Here is a 22,871-nt window from a genome sequence, read left to right on the forward strand (position 1 = left end):
TGGCATCAGTTAATTTACAATTAAGTGCAGCAATGAAGTCTCATTCAATTCTCCAGCAGAACAGGCAGCCAACACAACCGTAATAGCTACACCAGGACAAGCGGTGATTTTGGTGGTCTCCATGGGCGTTTTGCTCTCCTGGCTTGCGGACGCTCCCGGCTCACAGGGAGCTCCAGATGGTCGCAACAAGCACGGGTGGTAACAGAGACTTCGGCGTTCCCAGTCCTGGCTTTGGCGTTTTGGTTTGTTTGTTTGTTTGTTTCTTCCAGTTCAAATCCTTCTTACTTGGAAAAAAAAGTCATAAAGAATTAGAACATAAAAGCATATGTGCAGTGATTAGTGCAACAGCTCTTACAAAGCCCTCATCACTCAACTCCTGGCTACTAATTAAGGTTTTCTTTTAAGTAGTATTTTAAATAACGCTAAAGCTTTTGCTTCTGATAAGCCACAGGCGAGGTGACAAGCCATCTTGAAGAGGTTTTCTCTTGGCATATTTCTTAGTTGTTTTCCAGCACAAAATATTAGCAACTAACACAAATTCGTGCCTTACTACATACATTTTGACAATCCTCAAACGTGTAGCAGGTGGGCGTTGCTGTGGCTCACTTATTAAAGTAGATTAGTTAAATCATGTTGACCTATCTTATTATGAACGATATTTGGCATTTCAGGTAGAAGCATCTGTGCTTATACCTGAAATGAGACAGGCCCAGTTGAAAAGGAGGTGAGACACGATGGAGCACTCAGCCCCGAGCAGGACCGTGCCCCGGTGTCCTTAAGTCGTCCCACTTGTGTCCCTTGTTTTCCCCAGTGAATACATGGGCACAAGAGCAATGACGACTTCATAAACTCATTAGAGATGTGCTACTTGGAGAAAAAAGATAATTACCTGAGAGCTAGGCATCACTGTTTAATTATTTTACATCACTGTTCTTATATTAAATTTCCTTAAATGCTGAATTAAACAGAATTGCTAAGTAAAAACACAGGTGCGGCTAGAATGTTCCACTGGAACTAGACATATCTATCCCCCCAAAATTATCAACACTAGAAGCATCATAAGAGGTAGATTTTTTTTAAAGGAGGCTTATGGGTTTAGCTTACTAGTGCAAAAGTTGTAAAGATGTTTAAACACCCTAGGAAACAACTTAACTGCATGGGGCGACCTAAGCCACATCTTGCCGAAACTCATCCAAAGAGGAATCGTCCCTCCTCTTTGGAGGAGCTCCACGACCTCCTGAGGATGCTGCCCTCTAAGGAATGAGAAACATCCGAGCTCAAAGTCAAACTCTAAAAATGAATATATCATCAAACACCATAACGGTGGCAACATCAGCTGGAAAAAAATACAACTAGCCCTCTAAATCCATGTGAATGAGGAAAGCAGATCGTAAGCTTACAAAAAATGCCTTTCGTCACAAATTGGATTGCTGGATTTTCACAGGCACAAATACAGTAAGTTCATTTGAGCTGACATGGGAATTTTTAGAGAGATAATAAAAGAAACTAGCACAAAAAGTAAGAGTTAGAGCCTTGCCAGAATCAATCAAAAAGCCTTGAAGAGAATAGAAGAAAAGCAAAGAAGTATGCAACCATTTCACAAGTCTGAAGGAAGAGTGAAAAACAGAATTCAATTACACAGTGAAAGATCACTGAACAACCATAAAGCTGTGTAAAACCAGGTATTGAAATATTAAAATAGTCAAATCTGAAATAACACCTAAAAAAGTAAGCTCAATAAAGATAAAGTGATTGAAAAGTAATTGTGTTGGTAAAACTGAAGAGTTTATGAATTAGTTCAGTATATCTTTTTAGTTGGATTTTTGAAAGAACATTTTCTTTTGAACGAACAAAAAGTGCAAAAAAAGACAAAGGCTGGTAGTGAAGTAACAACAGGATTATAGATTTCTATAGGATATTGTTAACATGTGAAGGGAAGATATATCTGATTTAAAGTATCTTAAAATATGGAGAAGAAAAATGAAGGGATGGGTTAATAGCAAATTATATTAAGAATTAATGAAATAACATTAGCACAATAATTCACCAGTATTTTAGAAGGGAGTAAAATTCTAACATGCAGGAAAATTTGTGGGAATATTAAAACAGAAAACACATGTAAATGCACACACACCCTTGGCGTGCAGAGGGTACCGGCACTGCACATGGAGCCCGTATTCCCATATTCCCGGGAATTCCACGTGTGCGTTATTCCTATGCCATGAACTCCCGTGGGGATGGGCACATGCCTCTCGACCACAATCCTTGGACCTGCAGCCATCTGCAGGACTGCACAGCACCCCCGTGCAGGTAGGGGTGTTCAGTGAGGTCCTTTCCCTCCACGGGCTGAAATGGCATCACAGAGCTGGGGCCTGCAAACCGTGAGAGCTCCAAGCATGATCTGGAAAGACACACGCATGTGGGGATAAAACACTACTTCTGATAGCAAGGACATCCTTCTGTCAGCCGAGACTTCCCAGCAAAAGAAAGGACCACTTCCCCCTGTGTGTTCATCTGCTGGAAGGATTTTTGGAAGTTGATGGTCACTATTTTTTTAAACCACACTCCGAATGCTGCACAAGCAGCGCTCCATGAGATATTGCCGAGCTGGAGCAGAGCTCGTGCTGCCCTGCCCAGGGCTCCTCTCCGCAGCCCGCGCTGCCCCGAGCGGGAGCAGCAACCGCGGAGCTCTCCGGTCCGGTATCCCAGCGGGATGGAGCACAAGGGGCTTTGGGGAACAGCCACAATCCTACGACGCCGACACAGCGCCATTCAGCGCGGCCGTCTGCAAAGCTTTAAATCAATTCGAAGCCGCCCCTTGTTCTCATCCTAACAGCACAGCCCACACGTCTTCCCAGGACCACTTTCCGATTTATTTTTGCATTAAGCTTCCCACAGGAGTTGAGGAGGGGGATCATACTTTTGCCTATGGCAGTGGCTTGGGCAGGAGACTGACTGCCCTTCTCTGACATGTGCCCCAGGAAATTGTTTTTCTGCTCAATCTTTATTACTTACTGCCAGCTGCAAGCTGTAGGTCCCTCCGTATCGACCTTTGCTCATCAAGAAAAGCCTTCACAGCCCCCCCAGACAGGACTTTGGAGCACGCTGCTCTTGATTCCCTTTAATTATTCCTCTTTCTGCTCTCCATCATGTATAAACAGCAACACTTTTATTCTGGAAGGTCTCAGTGCTCATAATTACACATAATTATAGCATAACTTCTCATATACCCACTGCCCACGTGTTATTGGACTTACGTAACTTGCTTGAGTTTTTGCAGAAGCTGGAAAAAGCCAGGAATGTCATCACTATGGAAGACTAGATGTGCTACGTCCTCCACAGAGACCTCTTCATCTGAGAGGCCACAAGCCATGCTGGCCACGGTGGCCGTCACCTCCAACAGGAGCTTGCCCAGCCTATTTGATAGGTCCTTCCTGGTCAAGGTGGTGGGTTTCACTCCCTGACGGGATGAAGGAGCATCTGCCCATTACTTCTCTCCTGGTCCCGTCCTGAGAACACCCTGGTTATCCCCATTCCTTGTGTCAGGCTCCTATTTACCCAGTCCTGGACCCGCACATGCGGTCGTTCCTCCCAGGACCAGGCTCACAGCCCTGTTCTCACACCTCCTGGCTCCCTTGTCACAGGGACAACATCGTGGCTCTGCTCAAAGTGAAACAGGAAACTTTTTCTTCTGAAACTCCAAATGTAGGTGCCTCACTGCCTTGAAAGCATCTGCTAAAGCAGAAACTTTTTAAATCCAGAATAATGAAAATCTTGCTATGGAAGAAGACATGCTCAGTCAGCAAATTTAAATTCCCATCAATAAATCTAATTATCCAGCTCAATCCCTGACTCTTAATAAAAGCAGTTTCCTGAGTCATTACAGACACAGTCTCTAACGTCTGAAGCCTGAGAGCTCAAGTGCCTCAAAACGCCACCCCTGCCAGGAGGTGACATTCGCACGCAGATGGAGCCGCACGTGGTGACATTAGTGACTAGGGCGGTTTCAAATTCCTGTAATTTTGAAAAAGGTAAACAATAAAATTAATGGATTTCTTTCTCTATCACACTGAGAAACAGGCAAAATCTACAAAACTGCTTTCTTTAATTTGACAAGGGACAGAGTTATCTTAAATATATCCCTACCGGAGAAATTAAGAGTGTCACTGAAGATTATCCGACACTCTGTAAACACTGAGGTCTTTCTGCTGAATGGCGAAATTACTGTTTGAACTGTTCATGCAGATTTAAGTATCCTCCTTCCTTGCCATTCTGCAGTCCTGAGGAAATCTTTCTGCTTGCACTTTTTTCCAAAATGGGACTATGACAAAGCAGATCTAATCTCATCTAGCCCAAAAATGAGAACAGCGACAGGGCAGGGTCAATCACAGAGAAAGAAACAAGACTCATTTGGGCTGAAATCAGGTCTCTGGGTCCTGTTTACAAGAGTAGCAGAGTCGGCATCACGGGAATCAATTTTGAGCTTCGTGTAGGGAACTGCACACAAATTCACCCAAAGAGCCACCGAAGGGTTCCGGATCTGAAGGCGAAATCCGTCACTGCCGGCAGCTGCCACTTGTGATCCACGGATGGGAAGAGGGAGGAAGGAAAAACAGAGCCTCAGACGAGGGCCTGAGGAACCTAAAGCGAAGGCACCAAGAGGAGACTCCATGGAATACAAATTGCATCTGCGGCAGCGCCGGGTGCAACTTTTAATTGTTTCTAAGGGAAACCAATCCCTGTGGATTTGGAAGATGGGACAGCTTTAGGTTTCAAGTCATTTACCAACTATTTTGTTCAGAGATGCCTTTAGGCAAAATGAGTTTTCTGATTTTTTTTTTTTAGCATTATGTAGCTGTAGGAAGCATCATTATAGCCAGCCTGTCCCTTTCTAGTTCGTCTCTTTTACTCTTGCAATTAGGGCAGCCCGGGGTGCAATCCAGCAGTGTATTTGCAGCACGACAGCTCTCTGGAGGCAGCAGGCTGAGATCCCTGGAGCTGGTGGAACAAAACCAGCTGCAGCGTGTTGTCCAGGTGTCACAAAATGCATAAACTGCACTCAAAATTCAGCATCCCTAAACTGTTCCATTTCCTCTATCGTTCTATTGTAATTCATATTTTATGCTCGGAAAAATCCTGTTTCTACATGAGCAAAACCACCAGCATTTGCTTCTTTCCTACTTTTAGGGAGACACTGTCCACAGACCCAGGACTGCCCAGGGCCACAAGTGGAACCCGAGGAGCGAGGGGACAGCTCAGATGCCTGTTGTGCCACTCGGCTTCTAAAGAGAAGACCCTTTATCGCAGATCCCTTTTTTGCAGAACCAACCTGCTCTCCACATGCACAGATGTATTTTCTCTCATGTGCTCCCTGTTTTTGCACTCACTGTCTGGATGTCCCTTCAATCCAGGGAACTCCCTGAAAGCTGCCGGAGCTGCACATCTGGATCACGTCTATAGAAGGGCCGGGTCCAAGAGAAAATGTAAAGCCTGAAATATCTTGTGTGGCTATTTAAAAATAACATAGTTTGAACTTTGATGCTGCATGGCACTTCCTCCTTTCCTGGGCTTCCCTGACCTATAAAATAAATATCAATTCAGTTCACATTTTTCTGAAAGGAACTCTTTTTGAGTCCTTAGAACACCAGCAGCCCAGCTGCTAATGAACCAGCTTAGTACATTAGCAAGGCAGACGACAGCACTTAGTAAATTGGGATTTTGAAGAGATAACCAGTGCATCTCTGGCTGCAGAACTGGCTTACGCTCCTTATACCCCTTGACAACCCCTCCTGTAATGCAGAGGTAACAACCTGGTTTTCTTTTCTCGAAACTTATCTAACTCAACATTTTATCTGAAGGTGACCAATAATTAGTAAGTCAGAAAAGCTCAATTAGTAATTAGTAATTAGTATTAGTAATACCCCCAAGCTGAAGCACTCTCTCCTGAGCAGTAGTTTGGAGATTATCTGCCATAGACAGGGCTGCAAATAATTATTTGCATTTGCACTATTCTGGACTTTAGCCTTTTTATGTCACGGGTCTTATCACGTCATCACTGAGGTCCCTTTGCAGACCCCTCTCTGCTTTGTAAAATCAGTTTTAAATAGATGAGTAGAAACATAGTACACAACCTCTGATCTCAATCCCTAGTGACAGATAGCAGCATTTTTGATGATTTCAGTAGCAAAGGAATGGACTTCTGCTTCCCATCATCCCAGCTCTCATGGGGCCGAGTTAGAGTATGCTGCACAAAAAAAAAAAAATACAGAAAAATGAGTATAACAGTTTAACAGAGCAATGAAGAGACATCTGCTAAATATGATTGTAGTATATCAAAGGAGACCGGATATTAATTGCTTTCTTCTCAGGTTGCTTCCGTACGTGGGTGACTTCCATTCCAACAAGCAGCCCAAGCAAGGCGGCGCTTCCAGCCCTAGAGAAATTGGGGTAATATCTCTAACTCCAAGTTAAATCACTCTAAATCAAAAAGCTTACTCTTGACAAGAATTTGCAGTTCATCCTTGTTTGCACCTTGAGAGTTTAAGTAGATAGCAAATAATTTAGTTTATTTAGGAATTAAGTTGAATACAGGAATGAGTAAATTAGTTACAGATAACCGGGATCGATGCATACAAGCATCAAGGAAGTCCATAACAGGCAGAATTCCCTGGGACTTAACCTGCGAGTATAGATCAAGTAGTGTTAAGAGAATTTCTCCTCCAGAATTGAATTTTCTCTCTTACGCAGCGTTATCTGGATATTGCAAAGACAGATTTCAGTAGAAAAATCTATTGTATTTCAATGTTTATTTAGCAGGGGACAAATGTACTAAGGTTCCTAAGCAGAACAAGAGCAGAGAGTTTCTGAAATAAGAGATTTCCAAATAAAGGACTTTTAAAGCTGAAATAGGTAAATCAATATGGATCCCAAAGATATATGTTGAAAGAGAAATTCTCAGCTTGGAAGAACACAGCTACTACTTAGTTTCTGATCAAAAAAAAGAATCATTCAAGATGAGATGAGCTTCACCTCTCAATAAATTGCATATTTTGCAGCAACCTCTGCTAGACTAACACATAAAAATCTAACGTGTAGGTAGAAAACCCTGAAGAGCGCAATACATCAGCAGCAGAAATATCCTCTCTCCCATGAACAAGGTTATCAAAACTTCTCTTGGGAGCAGAGAGGTTTCTGTATTTCCCCACTGCTTTGAACCAAGATGCCTTTAGCGAAAGGTTCTGGGCAACTTCCTTCCTTATTTCTGGAACGAAAGGTCCAGTTAAATCAGATGTTTGTTTCAATCAGCTCTATCCCAAACACATTTCAGCTCCATAGCTTCAGAAAGTGCCAGAAGGGAAATAATTTCCTTTTTGTTTTTTCACTTGAATAACAAACATTTCTATGTATCATGAAAATGTATCTTAAAGTCTTCCTGATTTATTTGGGGGATTTATTTTTTTCTCTTTTTAATGTCTTACTCTGGACAGAAGTATCTGAACCTCATTTTCTTTTTTATGTGCATTTTAATAATTTCTTCTTTCTTCTAAACAGGGGGAACTCCAATTGCAGCTAGTTATGGAAACAAGCTAGGTTACTTCACATCTGCTTTTGGATATTACATGAGTGCCATTGCTTAAATGTTCAGACTTCCCCAGTCCCACAACTGGGATACAAATAGACACTGGAAAACCAGAGGAGCAAATGCTTTCTCCAGTAGCTTCTGCAGTTTTCAGTGCATTTCCACATGCTCTCAGGTATCCAGGGCATTCCTGGTGTGTATCACAACACCTCACACTGGTGTTTATGTAGCCTAATTTTCTGTTTGTAACTTAGCAGAAAGGTTCAAGAAAGCCCTCAAACGGCCTCTAGAGAATATGGCCACAGAATCACTGACCGATTTGAAAAGTTCATCCCTGCTTATGAAAGTTGTGTTGAGTCACATCTCACGTAAAACCATTTCACCATCACAGACCTCACAGTTCCAGTCCTTTCTCTGTCTAGGGTCTCCGAAATCATTTTAACATGATCTGCAAGCTACAAAATTCATGCTCTCTTCCAGCAGTTCCCCATCCCGCCCTCAGATCTGGCTTTCTCTGGGTATTTTCCCGCAGCCAGGGCTGGCAGCACAGCAGAGTCCAGCAGCACGCGCAGGACGGTGCCATCCAATTCCCCAACACGTCCGTGCAAGTGCTTTTTGCTGCAGTCTTGGCAGGCAAAGCAGGAGCTCAACCCAGCATCTCTAGCAGGGCTGGAGAAATAATTGATTTTTCAGCTCAGTAGCCAAAGTGGAAGAGAAAATAATTTGAAACAGCCCAAAATGTTTGTTGCTAATTTTTTTTTTCAATTAAAATGAACCGTTGGGTGAGGATATAGTATTTCTCCTTTACGCAGCAGCCAGGCCTTGAGATTTTCCATCCAAGAGATAGGATCCAACTTCCCAGCCCATCTGTCCCTGCAAGCAGAGGGCTCTCACCGCCACCACCTCATGCATATTTGGAAGCAGGTTGCTCTCGTTCCCTCACTGCTCTTCCCACCGGCTATTTAACCACCCAAAAGAAGAGGAAAACAGCGATGTCCTCCCACCCACGTGCAAAATCCAGCCACCGAATTGTCGAGTTACTCTTGGTGCTTGTTTTATGCCCAGAAAAATGAGAATAGCGGAGCAATCTGACTTGTTGGACGTGGACCTTCAGCATGGCCAAAAAGAGCACAGAGGATGCTATTGCCTGGGATTGAGGCCAAAACAGTGCCTAGGAAAAAATATGTAGAAAAGGGCAAACTTGGCATCTTTCTCTAGCAAACTCTCCCAGCCTCCAGCTATCAGCAGCGCAGGGCCCACGTCGCCAAGGTCTCCTCTGATGGATGCTCCCTGCAGTGCTCCGGGTGCCCCGCGCGGCCGCTTCCCGGGAACACCCGCAGCCAAGGCGCTCACCCTGCTCAAAGGCAGCACCAAGGGCCGCGCTGGCAGCAAAGAGCGTTTCCTTGCAGGAGTCAAACAGGTAGGTGCATTTCAGCAACGAGGTCAAGCGATCGCTTTCGGTTGGGCTTTAGTCACTTCATTTACTTGCGCGTAGTAGGAGACTACTCACACCAAAGGATAAAAATGTTCAAACAGCAGGGATGCAAACTGTTATATATTTATTTTGAAGCATAATTACCTGTAATTTTTAAAAAGACATGCTTTTCAAAATTATCCAATAGATTCATGAAAATAGTTCCTAAAATTTAAACATGTCAAACCTTTTAAAGAGTTATAAAACGCCTTAAAGATCTTGTAGGAAATTCAACAGATCATATTCAGCACAATACAAAAGAGCAAAGCTGTATTATGGCTATGGATATTTCTCAAATTCATGTACAATTTAATTAATTCCATTAATTTTATAGGATTGCTTGCTTGTTTAACCCCTAAAGAAAGAAGATTCCTGTATGGAAATGAAATTCTAAGGTTCAAAGTATGTTTTTACACTAGAATACATGAAGAAAAAAAACACAGGACTTCTCTTGCTGTGTTGAAACCTTGATTTGCTTCTCTCATATTTTTTCACAGCAGTGATGGCAACCGTAGCATTATATATAGCAGGCAAGCACTGTGCTGTGCACTACATGAAATAATTACTCATTTCATTATAGCTCTACTGGGGGAGCTACGTTTGAGGTTAATATGACAATCAGATGAACAGTATTTCCAGCTTCTTGCAACTTTGGAGTAATATTTCTTTCCAGATGGCATCTGTGTATTGAGTCTAAGACTGTAGGTTCCAAACATTAAAATAAATATATATGTTTTTGTCTCATTGTACTCAGAGAAAAACAATGTGGTTTCCTTATTTTTTTTTTATAAATAGCTTTATTTACCTTCAAAGCTGAACTGAAGCATAAGACTGAGCTCTTTAAAATTAATTGCTCTTACTATGTGTAAACATTCACTGTCCTCTAGGTTCCTCCAATGTCTTACACAAGCACTCTCTGCTCTAGAAAAACGCGTGGTGCTGTCTACAGCACGGCCATCCACCAAATCACAGCCAGCACCTGAAAATCTACACGCTTCTTCAAGCATCTGTCCAAGCCCAAGGTCTTTCCAAAAGATGCTGACTAAAGTTACAATCTTTAGGAAAGTAAGAAATTTACTTCTCTCTGGACTAAGCAACTCCAATTCTGTCAATCTTCTCTTGTGGGTGAAGTTTCCTAGACCTATAATCAAATTCCAGCCTGTTTTGGCTTCTAACACATCCAGATCTTTTCTTGAAGCACCTCCTCCAACTTGGTGAACCGCTGGGGCCTGAACGACAGGCCCGGGTCATTGTGGCCTTACAGATGAAGAAGGCACTGCCTCTGTAGAACACACAAAACTCTCCCGTAGAACTGCTCGTGCTAACTTACATGTAGGCTTATCAAACTGCAGCTTTTGTAGGCCCTCATGCAAGTGTTTTCGACCTTGAAGGGAACCCTCCCACCTGACGCCTGGGCTCCGGCCTGGTCACCGTTCCGGGTGACAGGGACCGTGTACCCCACCAGATGTTACTGCTCACACGGGAAATGCAAGTTACCATGATTTGCTGATTTGGCTCTATAAAAGCTGGACCCTCTTGCCACAAATTTGGAGACCTCACTTGGGGGTGGATGTACCATGTCCGACCTCCCAATGGCTGGGAATGTTCTCCAAATCCTTGACACAACAGGGGCTCCCCAGGGACTATGGATCTGGATGATGGTAGCGTATTTAGACAATTGGTGATGTATCTTTTTCTTAACCACTATTCTCTTTCTCACACAGTAATGGTTAGGTGCATTACCTTACTCATTTTGTCTGTTGCTAAAACCAAGTGTGTAGTAAAATTGTTTTGTTAAATGTATTGTTCTGCATTGCCTTAATGCAAACAGTGAAATAAGACTGTATTTTTTGCTGGTGTCTTGTTCTTTTTGGTGCCCTCCCTCCCATCAATTAGCAATACACTTGGTCATCCCATTTTATCAGAATTCTTATCAGTATTCAAGAGTCAAAGTTCAGTTTATACATCAAACATGAATGCAAGACAAATACTAAAGCATGGCTAAATATCATCACCTATGAAGTTTTACACACACTCCAGCCAGAGCATCATTTCACCCATGTTTGGCACGGGAACTTTCCTTCCATCAGATAACAGAATCTGAGATCAACTTGGAAGATACAAAGCAAAGCCTGAAGCAGCAACAGGGGGCCCTAGGAATGGCTGCAGGTGCTCAGATGCCTGAGACAGTAACGGCCTCATGAGCAAGGGCAATAGCGGATCTTCTCCAGGAAGACAGCTTTCAACACAATTAAACTGCCTTGTAAACTTTCAACCTTAGAAGTCTCTCAGGGCTGCTCAGATATCCTAGGCTTATTTAGTAATCCCTTGGTATTTCCGTACTTTGTCAGCTTTAACATTGCAATGGTATTAGCAGGAATGGAGGAAAAACTCAGCAAGGCCTGATCCTAACCTCTGCCAACCTGTAAAAGTCACGCTGTAGACATCACATCAAATTGTAGCATGCAAAGGATAAAACCTAGCCAACAGCTCTGAATACCAAATACTGAATTTGAAGTGGTGCAAAGTGTCTAGGAAACATTAGAGAACCTTTACACTCTCCTGGAGATTGATCAACAGACACAGACCCCGGGAGTCCTGGAATGCCTGCGGAGAGGTGCACAGGAGCCAGCAGAGCAGGGTCTGCACCGTGCAGCATCCCCTCAACGTCACCACCCCTGGAGCGGTGAGCGGCTCCGTTGTCCAACTTCAGCATGATGGAGAAGATGGGATCATAGCACCACCCAGGACAGAAGGACACTTCCAAACATAAGGTAAAAAAATATCATTTTTATAGGCTGTAAAGCCCTAGGTAATCGAAAGTGCCTTTTCAATGAACAGTCCATTTTTCCCTTGTTCTTGAGCGTTTAAGGTATTTGGTAATGGGTCTATACAACCCATACGGCAGCTATGCTGGAGCAGCAAAAGGAAACAAATTTTTCAGACAGCTCAAGAAAGCAGAAGTTTATTTTAATAAAGAAAGCAATCTCTTCCTCTTGAGGGCACTACTTGGCAGAGATCAACAATCCATGGACAGCAGATGGTCAGCAATTTAATAATAACCTGGCATACTTGACATAACTTGCTCAGATGGGGATCCATGACAAAAAGCTTAAAATTTCACTGTATAATGAATAGGAGAGGTCTGAATATTCAAATACATTTGCACAGCAACTAATTAGATATTAAGTTACTGAAATACTTGACTGCAAGGTCTTTCTGGACCCTTGGCATACAGGCAAATCTGCACCAGCAAATGATATGATTTAAGCATTTACTGGAAAATCTTCAAGGCTCTCAGTTTTGCCTGCAGTAGGGAAGTAGAAACATAAGCAATACAAATCAAGAGCATACAAAGCTCATTAGAAAGTCAGAATAAAACTAACTATTCCTAATAACCTAGTAGACTTTTAAAATAAACCACGCGGTTTCACTGGCATTTAACACAGCAGTCAAAAATAACCACTTGGAATAGAAAAGCAAATGTTGAAAAGAAAGAAGGGCAAAACAAGCACACTAGAAATAAGGAATAGGAGAATACTAGATGAAGCAGCCCCTATGCAGATGAAACATCAAGATCAGAGCAGCAATAAATGTGGTCAGTTTTACACAAGACAAAATACATTTTCTTGCCCTAATATCTTGATTTTTCTCCCGGGCTTAAAGAATAACAGGAGTTGGAGCCTGCAGCTGAGGTGCTAGTCACCAGGCACTCCAGCCAAGACGAATGGGTAACATCAGCCAAGGCAAGTCTGTAGGGTTGTCACCCTCAGACACCTCTAATCATTTTCTATCTGCTTGCAAGAGTTACACCACACACCAAACGGATTTTTTTTCTCCAGGTGGAGACATTCTCATGCTTTCTGAATAGTATCAGACCTGAGCTTTCTTGTTAACAGGAGGATTCTTATCTTGAGTCCCGGGTCATGCCAGGCATTGAGGTCTTTCAATATAGATAGAGCCAGGCAGTTTCAGCCAGAAGAGGTAGGAGTTTAGGCCACCACCTCTCCAGGAAGCAGCACTCATCTGCCCCAGGTCCAGACCCACCTATATGCAACATTACCAGAACAGTTCTCAGCTGAGTCACAGTTAACGAGACATTTCGAAATAAACCTGCTCCAAAACGATGGGTTTTGCCTAAGTGACTTCCCTGGGTTCTTATGGGCTGCTGAGCGCTGCCACAGATGTTTCCAGCAGCTGTGCACTGCTTCAAACCCTCAGCTTCAGCAATTCCAACTCCCCACTGATCCATTTATATAATGGGAAGGAGAAGGGGCACTAGCAAGCATTGCTTGGGCAGATGTCTAAGGAGTGGTTTCCTTTTGTGCTTTTTTTTCTTCTTCTGGCAAGCCAACACTTCAAAATTCTCTCTTCTATCCCCTACAGAGGAGCATCACAGAAGAAGCTTAGAATGAAAATTTTATTCTCTGTCAATTCATTTTCACTCCTACCAATGCACCCATTCTGCGCTTTTAATGCATGATTTGGGAAAGTGTTTCTGAGCTTTCTGGACCATTAACTGTTTTGCCCTAAGGTTTTGAGGGGACATGACTGAAGTTTAACACTGTCCCAGTTCTTTGCCCAGCCCAGAGAGGGGCTCTGCATGGAGACCCCTCCGGAAGGAGAATCCCCAAACCCCATCAGGCACAGGCCAGGAGCAGCTAAGAGTTTGAAATTGTGCTGTTTGCTGAATCTTAGGCAAAAGAAACACAAGACTCATGCAAACAGTGCGAGAGCAAACAAGGAAGATTAGGAAATAAGGATTATCAGTGTACATGAATTAAATGCCTGTATGACATTGTTTTGGAGCCCCAAACCACTCTCTGCAAAGAGGTGCTTAAATCACAGCCCTGAGTGCCAGCAGCCGACAGGCCCTTCTGTACTGCTGGTATCTGCTTTTTCTGCAATATAGTGTAATAGGCTAATGGTGAGAATAGTCACCAGGGAAGAGCGACAATAAAATAAAGCTGAGCCAATGCTGAAGGAGCAATGTAATATTCATGAGACTAAAGAGAAAGAAAAGAGGGAAAGTGGCTCTGCAGCGTCGCTGGATGGGCCGCGGGGAGCGGGGATGCTGGATGGGCCCTTCTCCTCGCGGCAGGAACCGAGTCCGTGGGCACAAAGCTCCGAGAAGGACCGGGGCCGAGACCTGTATTAGCAGGGCAAGTGCTCTGATCACTAACTGCTATCTGCTTATATGATGTTGTTCTATATTTTTTTATGTTTTACACTTAGATAAGTTACATGTGTGTATAACTATAAAAAATATCATATAAAACTGAGCAATGTTTGGAACAAAGCAGCTGAGCTTTGTCCAAGTCACAGTCCCCTACTGCCACACGGACAGAGAGAACAAGCTGGATCCAGGTCCAGTTTTGACCTGTAAATCTGGGCAAGGAGCTATGGCCATATACCAGTGCTGCACCACCATGCTTGGGTTTAATGCCTTAGCACTTAGGTCTCCAATCTTCCCTTTTTGTTTCTCTGCTGTTACCAGAAAATCATTCTTTCCAACAATCTGCATGATAGCCAAGGAAACCGTGAGGTCAAACTGAGACTCAGTATTGAAAACACAAAGTTCCCGTCCCAGCCCAAGGAGTGTTTTGGGTGATGGATCCCAGCTGCAACGCCAGGCCTCAGAAATTGTGTGCGAGTCCTGTGATCACGTGTTCAACTTCACCTTAAGCCCTAAAAAATCCTCCTTCTCTCCATTTTCAGTTCCTTGCCCAAAGCTCCTGAAACAACATACAGGGATTTAGGAGCCCCATTTGAAACAAATTGTTTTAATTAAAATAGTAATTTTCAGCCCCAAGAGATGTAAACTATTAAAGAGTTGCCAGGAGGGAGACGTACTAATGGAGAGCAATGAGCAATTATAGCCAATCTGCTGCAGATTCTTAGAGAAAAACACACTGGAATAACTAGAGCAGCGACTTGCCAATGACTATTTATCACTATAGACAGCATTTAACGGTGTACAGGTTTTTCCTTCCATAAAGGCTCACCAAGTGCACTTCATTTTCTTATAAGTCATCAAGTCATTTTGATATAAGAGGGGGGATGTGCAAAAGCAAATGGAAGAAACAAATCTGCCCTCTGCTAAATAGTTCTTCACCACCTGAAATAAGAAGGGTGCAGAGATCAAGGCAGGCAGACAAAAATGTTTTTGCTCATGAAAGTGAAGCCTCTCTCTTCAAAAAATTCTGCTCTTTTTCTTCCAGATGTCTAGTATTTTAGGAAGAGTGCCTCATTGGGATATATGAGATTTAAGGGATATTTGGAAAACAAGGAATCAGCAATGGGGTCAGAGCCAAAGAGCTGGGGCTCTTGAACAGGTAAGGTAAGCAATTGCTTGGGAAGAGGAGGGAGGTAAGTTTAATTTACTAGTACAGATGCACTCTCAATCTGCAGGCCAAATATCTCTTATCAGTTTTTTTTTTCCTTCATTTCCTGCAAACGAAGGAGCCGAAGAGCTTCAAAAAATACAGCAATACAGCAGAAGAAGAATGTAATTTTCTCTCCTCAAAGGAATAGCTCCTCACGCGCAGTTCTGCGTGCACGAAAACAGCTCTATCCACAGCTCCCGATAAGGCAGAAGCTGGGCTCACCAATTAAAAACATTAGTTCTGGCAAGGAGCATCATCTGCTCTAGTAGCTTGAGTCTTAAGCAGAGCACAGTCTGTTCAGACTGACTTTACCTGATAGTTTTCAGTAAAATCCACACAATTATGCAGAAATTCCCCAAATAGCAACATAGGGGGAAAAAAATGTAAGCACAATGAAAACTTAAGCACATTATCTGAGAGCCATTCAGCTTTTTTCCTAGCTTAACCTTTACTGCTTTCATTTCTTGTTCTGGAGACTGCAGTCAAGCTCGCTGCAGAGCAGAACCTCAGAAGACCCAGATCACTTGCAGTTTCAAAGGTCCTCATTTTTGTTCAGTACTTTTTTCATGTTTAAAGATTGAGTCTATGCCACAGAGGTCATTTGAAGGAATTTAACTTAGGTTCCAACTTACGGAACACTTCCCGTTGCAAAGAAATACTGGCTTTTTGTTGTGGGTGGCAGTGTATTTCAAAAGGTTCAAGTATATTGCCATTCAATGCTGCAATAGCATAAAAATAATATGATCGGCTGGAAATCAACAGTACAAAAAGACTAACATCCAAAAAACGAACAAACAAAACAAAAAGCCTTTGCATTTTCCAGTCTAGTCTGAAAATGGAGCTCCTGAAGTGCATTTCAACATTCATGGGCAGCGCTGCTGCTGGTCTTGGAGAGGCACCGAAGGGGCTGCTTATCACTGAATTTTTATTCTAGCTGAAGAGCCTGTCACTCACTCCTGCAGAGAAGCTGAGCTCCTTTTAAAAATAACTGTATTGACACAAGGTTCAAAAGTCTTCAAGTGCGAATGTGGGGTATGCTCATGTATATGAATGGCTGCTTGTTTGCATGCATAGGTAACTATATATGTGCTTGTACACACTGACTCACTTTACATCTCTGGAATTTAATAGACTTAGCATCTTCAGCTAACTGAAGATAATCATCTTACATAACAAGCCAGGAGATATCACTTTTGGATGAAAGAAGATGGGAAAAGCTTTCACTTTGGATGGCATTTTGTTTACTGAAACTATCCTGGACAACTTATATTTGGAAACAAAAAATAAAAGTAAATGAAAAGTAATGTTCTTGACATATTTTTTCCCCACTGCTGAAAACAAATCAGTTTAATACTGAAAAAGAAAGCACATTATGAAGCATAAAGCTTCCTGAAAAAGAAAATCTGAAAGAAAAATCTTTTTCAGCAAACAACAGCTCAGTTATGCCTTATTTTTCTATTAAGGAATAGCAGAGAATCTGCCTCTGCCACCCACAGACACGATGGAGAAGCACATTGCTCCGAGGAAGATGTATTCGCGTCAGTGCAGTGACCTACTGGAGACATCATCACCATGAAAAGTGTAATTCTTCTTTATAATTCCCTTCTCACTTGATCCAAAGCTCATTAAATCAAGAGGAACGTTAACCATACTTTTAAGAATGTGTTGCAGTAGCACCTTTATTTTTCCAGAAAAGCAGGCATTGTTTATTGATAACTGTGTCATTGGGTTCTCCCGGGGAATACAGCCTAGCAGAAGAGACCGACTGTATTTCACTCGTAGCTACATTGTAATAATTAAATAATATTAAGTAGAAGTACTAAGGACAGGATCACTGGAGAAATCAAGATTCTGGAAAGAAATCCACTGAAGGATGTTTAAAGAGACAACTCACAAGGGCAAAGAGATAAATTAAGTTTTCCCTTAGCAGTCGCTGTGACAACAGGAGAATACTAAATAGAGAGCATTAAGGGATGTGTTGCAGCAAAATGTTTTGCCTTATTTTTAATTTAAATGTAGCTATATAGATGAAGAGCCTAGGGGCACCAACCATTGCCAATCAAACCTTATGTGATGAGTAAGTGTTTTGAAATCACCCCTGCACAGAATTGCTTTAGTCATCTCCAGATAACTTTTTTTTCCACTATAGACATGTGCAAAGTTGGGTGGTTTTTTTTTTCTTTCAAAAAATATGATTTCTCTTTGCCGAAGAAACCCTTTGAAGCAGTCCAAGTAGCCTTTGAAGTTAGAAAACCATTTCATATTCATATGGATTTTTTACCTCCTGGTTCCCAAAAAAGAAACCCCATAGCTTAGTAAGAACTCGATGAGCTAAGTGTGCTCAGCTTGGGCCATCAGAGGCGTTTGAGCAAGCCATGCTCATTGCTGTGGGAGCTCACACACCTTTGTGTGCAAATGCCACCTACTCTGGTGCTAACCGAGATCCTGGCAATCAGGTTTAATTGTTGCAGATGGACAGAATGCTGCAACGTGGCTGCTAAAGGTCTGGAGCATCAACGGCTCAACCAACACAAACCACAGGCTTGTATTAGACAGTTGTCCTGACAGAATTTTGACAAATCTAACTCAGGTTGTTAAGTGCATGGCTCTTTGCTAAGCCACAAAGTCTATTAAAAACTTTTGAAGGACTAGATACTGTACTGTGCATTAGCAGCATGCTTTTAAAGCTGTTCTTTTCGTTCTTTCCTCCCCATAGTGTATTATTCTCCTTGATGATAATTCCTAAGCGTCTTCCATGTCAAAGATTTCCCTAGGTAGACCTTTCCAGAGCCTCAGAGAAATCAGAACACCTGACCCCACTTAAAAACTAAAAGCTTTGCAAGTGTTCTCCGTGCAACGATGAAAAATCCCGTAGGTTCAAAAAAACAATCAGTAAATAGGAGCTTCTACTGCCATAAAATGCAATTTGTTAAATACAAACATTAGCTAATGGAAAATGATTTACTGCTGCAAGTACAAGGCTGCTTGAAAGACAGTAGGATGTCAATAACAAAACTGTAAAAGCAGCAGCACATATATATATATATATTTCTATACTGAGGCAGGGCTAAATGGAAGAGACAAGCTTTGCTATTTTTATTCATCTACCTACTGCACAGAAAGTCACATCTGTATTCAACCTCTACTTGACTCTGGTGAGATTTTCTTCTTATTCTACAATCTACCATATTCTTCTCCTCAAAGATCACACAAAAAGATCAGCTGAAGTTTTAACCTGGGTTGCATTGGAAGAAGCAGAGACTTGAATATACTAAGGCCTTTTTTTAAAAAAAGTGATTCTCCTGAGCAAAGAAAAATTTGTTATCATCCAGCTACTTTCATCCCTTTTTATGCCTCCTGGATTTGCAGAAAGAGGGACAAAGACTTCTTGAAAAAAAATGCACATAAAGCCAATGACAGAAATGCTCATAAATCTGTATTTGTATTGAAAGTAAAGCTAATTCATCAAGGTGATTTACTGAATATTAAATGCTTAGATTTTATTAACATTGGGAAGGATCATATTTAATGTTCAAATATTTAAGTATTCATGGAAAGCACAAGAAAAAAATTATTATTAATATTAGGTATATCAATTACTTCAGGTTATCTCAAAGCTTATTTAACAAGCATTTTTTTTGCCTGCAGAACAATGTATTACCAAAATCTGAAATTTTTACTCTGCTGACAAATGCTTTGAATTTGATGGCTTTATTCAGAGTGCGACAAAGAAACGTGTGTGTTCCCTAAAGCAAAGCTCAGATTTGGAGCACCGATTTCTTAGCCTCAGCACGTAAAGGAGCTTCAGAGATTAAAATTAATTATTGGTTTAAACAGAAGAGCAGCATACAGCAAAGAGCAACCCAGGAAAGTGTTTCTCAAAGACATGCTCTACTTCCAGGTAACCACCGCTGCAGACCCCATCTCTTCTCCTATAAGTCTTTCCCCAAAACTTCCCTTCCATCTTCCAAGGTCCCACGTAGGAAGGGACAGGCTTACTGAAAAGTGCCCAAAATGCTGAGAAAAAATATAATTGCTCTAGTGGCCACGTAGCAGAAGGCAGAGCACCGCAACGAGCCCAGGGCCAGAGAAATAAGAAAGGTATTTTCAGATTTGCAGTTATCTTAGCTGCACATAGGCAAACATGGCCTTTAGCAAAGTTTTCCTGGTTTACAATTTAAGTGAGAAATGAGCTGCAGAAGATACTGACCGTAGCCTTAAGGAATACATATTTATTTTCCTACAGATTCCATATCAATATTTTGATAATGTGACTACCAAAAGCCTAACTGCAAGAGACCAGATTCTGCCCCTATTAGACTAAGGAAGAAGAGAAACTCGGCTCAAACATGGAAATAACTTTGCCTGCTAATTGCCCTGGCAGGGGCCCAACATCTTCTCCAGATAAAGGGTGAAAATCCTCATTTCCCTTGGGCACCTTCTGCCTCTTCTAAAGCAATGAGGATGTCGGGGAGCTCCTGTGCTGCAGGGCTTCTGCGCACAGGCACATGCTCCTTCTTCCCTTGCCCCATCATATGACCTAACTATTGGCTTTTACTAGGATTTCTTAGAAGGGAACTTTGAAAAAGGGAAAAATATCATCCTAAAAGGTGATGTAGCAGTTTCTTCCTCACTCAAATAACAGCATATTTTAATTAAATGCAATAAGTTTAAATCTCAGGGTAGTCAGGCATTGCTGCTAACTCAGAATTAACAGTACAAATCATCGACTTTTCCTAGGGACACCCTTCAGAACCAAAATTCAACTTTTTTCTTTTTTTCTTTTTTTTTTTTAACAGTATTTATTGTGGTGTAGAGGACCACAGTGGACCTGCCCAGAACGCGAGCAGCCCCCAGTGTGAGGATTTGGGTAAAACGGGGGTTCCTCCCTTTGCTGCTCCTGTGCAGACACCGAGGACCTCCACGGCTCCCTCCTTACCCTGTGCGCTCTGCTGGCCTGGCTCCCGGCTCTGGATGAGGATTCCTCCACCTCTGCGGCACGCGGTGCTTTGGAGAGACCACAGGGAAGGCCATGGAGAGCCCAGGGAATGGGAAGAGCCATCCGGAGCGCAGAGCCAGGTCTACGGGGTCTTTGCTACCGCACTGGGTGCCAACCGCTCATAAACTCAGTGCCCCGAGGGGACACCCCAACAGCAGGGACGGAGGAGCTAGAGCAGAAACCGCCTCCACAAATGCCCCGGAAAGAAGACTTCAAATAATTTTAGCTGGTCTGTAATCACGTAACTTAGCTCTCAACTTGCAGGTGCGAGCAAGCTGTGCATAGGCAACCCCCTTGCACCCTTTGAATATCTCTGCACATACCGGAGCAAAACCTGAGGAAAAACAGCCCCAGCAGCAAATGAAAAGCAGCAAGAGCCCTTTCAATTAATACAAAGTACTCTGCTTTCCTTCCCAGAAAGTCAGTCTCCTGAGTGCTCCACTCCTACAGCCCTTTCCTATTGAAATTTTATGTACATACTATAATATGAACCCCCATATGTTTAATATAGTCTCACTGTTAAAATGCTTTTCAGACTTGTTTGCAAACACTACAACTCAGAAAAGCAAATGCCAGCTCTTGCATTTAGATGAGAATATTGCCTGTAAAACTGTGACCTTTTTTTTATATATAGACATTCACAGCTGTTAGCCGAGATTATCTATACATCCCAAGGTGTATTTCATCTGAAATGCAAAGCGTTTCTTTATTGCACGTATGGCTGGCTGGGAACACAATGTGTTTGTTTCCCTGTGACTGAGAGCTATTTGCATGACTTTCAGATATTTAGAGGTGATTTACAGCTTATGTATTCACATCATGGGTAGATAAACAGGAAAACTGTACTATGTATGGCAATTACTATCTTCCACATCTGCTTTATCCTAAAGATAATTTTGTATAAAAGTAATTTCATCTTAATTATTGCAAGTGACCTGATTTTATTTTCTTCTAGATTTTACTTTCTGTGGCTGAAGTTGCAGCTTTTATATTAGGCATAAACAGATTCTATCAACTGATCCTTTACTCGGGAAGATAAACTGTAACAAGTCTTATTACTATATTGCACGTCACATTCTTCATAAATGGAAAGTTAGACATTGGCCATTATTCTCTTACAAGAAATACCAATTTTATGGATAATTTGATGTGTGAAATTCAATTCAGTGCACCTCCGCACTGTCATTAGGAAGGTCAGTGAGGGGGCTCACGTTAATTTTAATGTACCCAGCTATGCCAGTACGATCAGTGCAGAGCTCAGGGTGGTTTGTGCACCGGAGCCATCAGGATCTGTCACTGAGGAGGCTGCACTAAGTGCCCTGGATGGAGGCGGCTGCCCGTGCTTTCCAGCTGTAATTGCTGTGCAATTGCACAGACCTGCCACTTGCTGCAGATATAGCGGCCACAGCACAGGGATTTTCTGCTTGAAAATTATTCAGACTTGCTTCAAAACTCTTGCAACTAACTCTATCCATCATCACCTGCAGTTCTTATGAAAAGCAATTGAGTGACACTGATGGTGATGACCCAATACGACCCTTTTTTGCAGAAAATGTGCACAGTTGGCAAGCACTGGGACATGGATTTCATTACTTTATGCAACAGTGTTCCAAAACCAAAAATAAATATTTTAAATATATTTGAAATATTGTCACCGTGTTTTCATTCTTATTTGGAGAACTACCTTGCATTGCTATTCCATCTGGTGGAGTTGGTCAATCCTGACTAACTGAACATAGCTATGATACATCCCAACTGTGCCAAGTTCGGAACATTTTGTGTCCGATTCCCCCTCTCAGCCTTGTTTACGTTTTGGTATTAGCATGCACAAGTTGAGCTTCCTGAGCTGAGAAGTTGCCAAGTTGGCTCCAGGGAATGGAGTCGCTCTGCAAAGCCGGGTTGTTCTTGCTCACGCAGTAACAGATAAGCTCCATGAAGCATGCACTAATAGCTTGTCTTTGGCTCAACATTAACTAAAAATGTAACTCCAGCCGTTCTTCTCAGGTGGCAAATATGGCCTTGTTACTGTACCAGTTTCTTCAGGTGACCTTTATTTTTTGTGTAATTCACTGACAGAAGTAGAATAACCGCTTCAGATAATGCGTTTGGAATGGGGGTGGGCTAAAGGAAACATGCCCTCCGTCTCTTTGTAACCTACAGACACAGAGAGATAGATACACATGTGGTCCTCCTGGCTATTTGATCAGAGCATCTTAAAATCCATTAAGTACCTACTCTACCAGCTTACAGCTCTGGCTGTCACTTTTTAGAAGTCATACATTTGCCAGGCAAGGATCTTCTCTTACTTGTAATATCCTGTGGTGGACTTAGAGCTTGACATGCAACACAGAGAAATTTCAATTTAAATTTATATGCTGGACCAAACCAGTGTTGCACCTGTAGGGTGTAGTGTTTACAAAACAGCACCCATGC

The sequence above is a fragment of the Tinamus guttatus genome, unplaced genomic scaffold (genome assembly GCF_059628265.1).
Source record: "Tinamus guttatus ecotype Peru unplaced genomic scaffold, ASM5962826v1 Tinamus_guttatus_pri_ptg000079l, whole genome shotgun sequence".
In the NCBI taxonomy this organism is placed as follows: Eukaryota; Metazoa; Chordata; class Aves; order Tinamiformes; family Tinamidae; genus Tinamus; species Tinamus guttatus.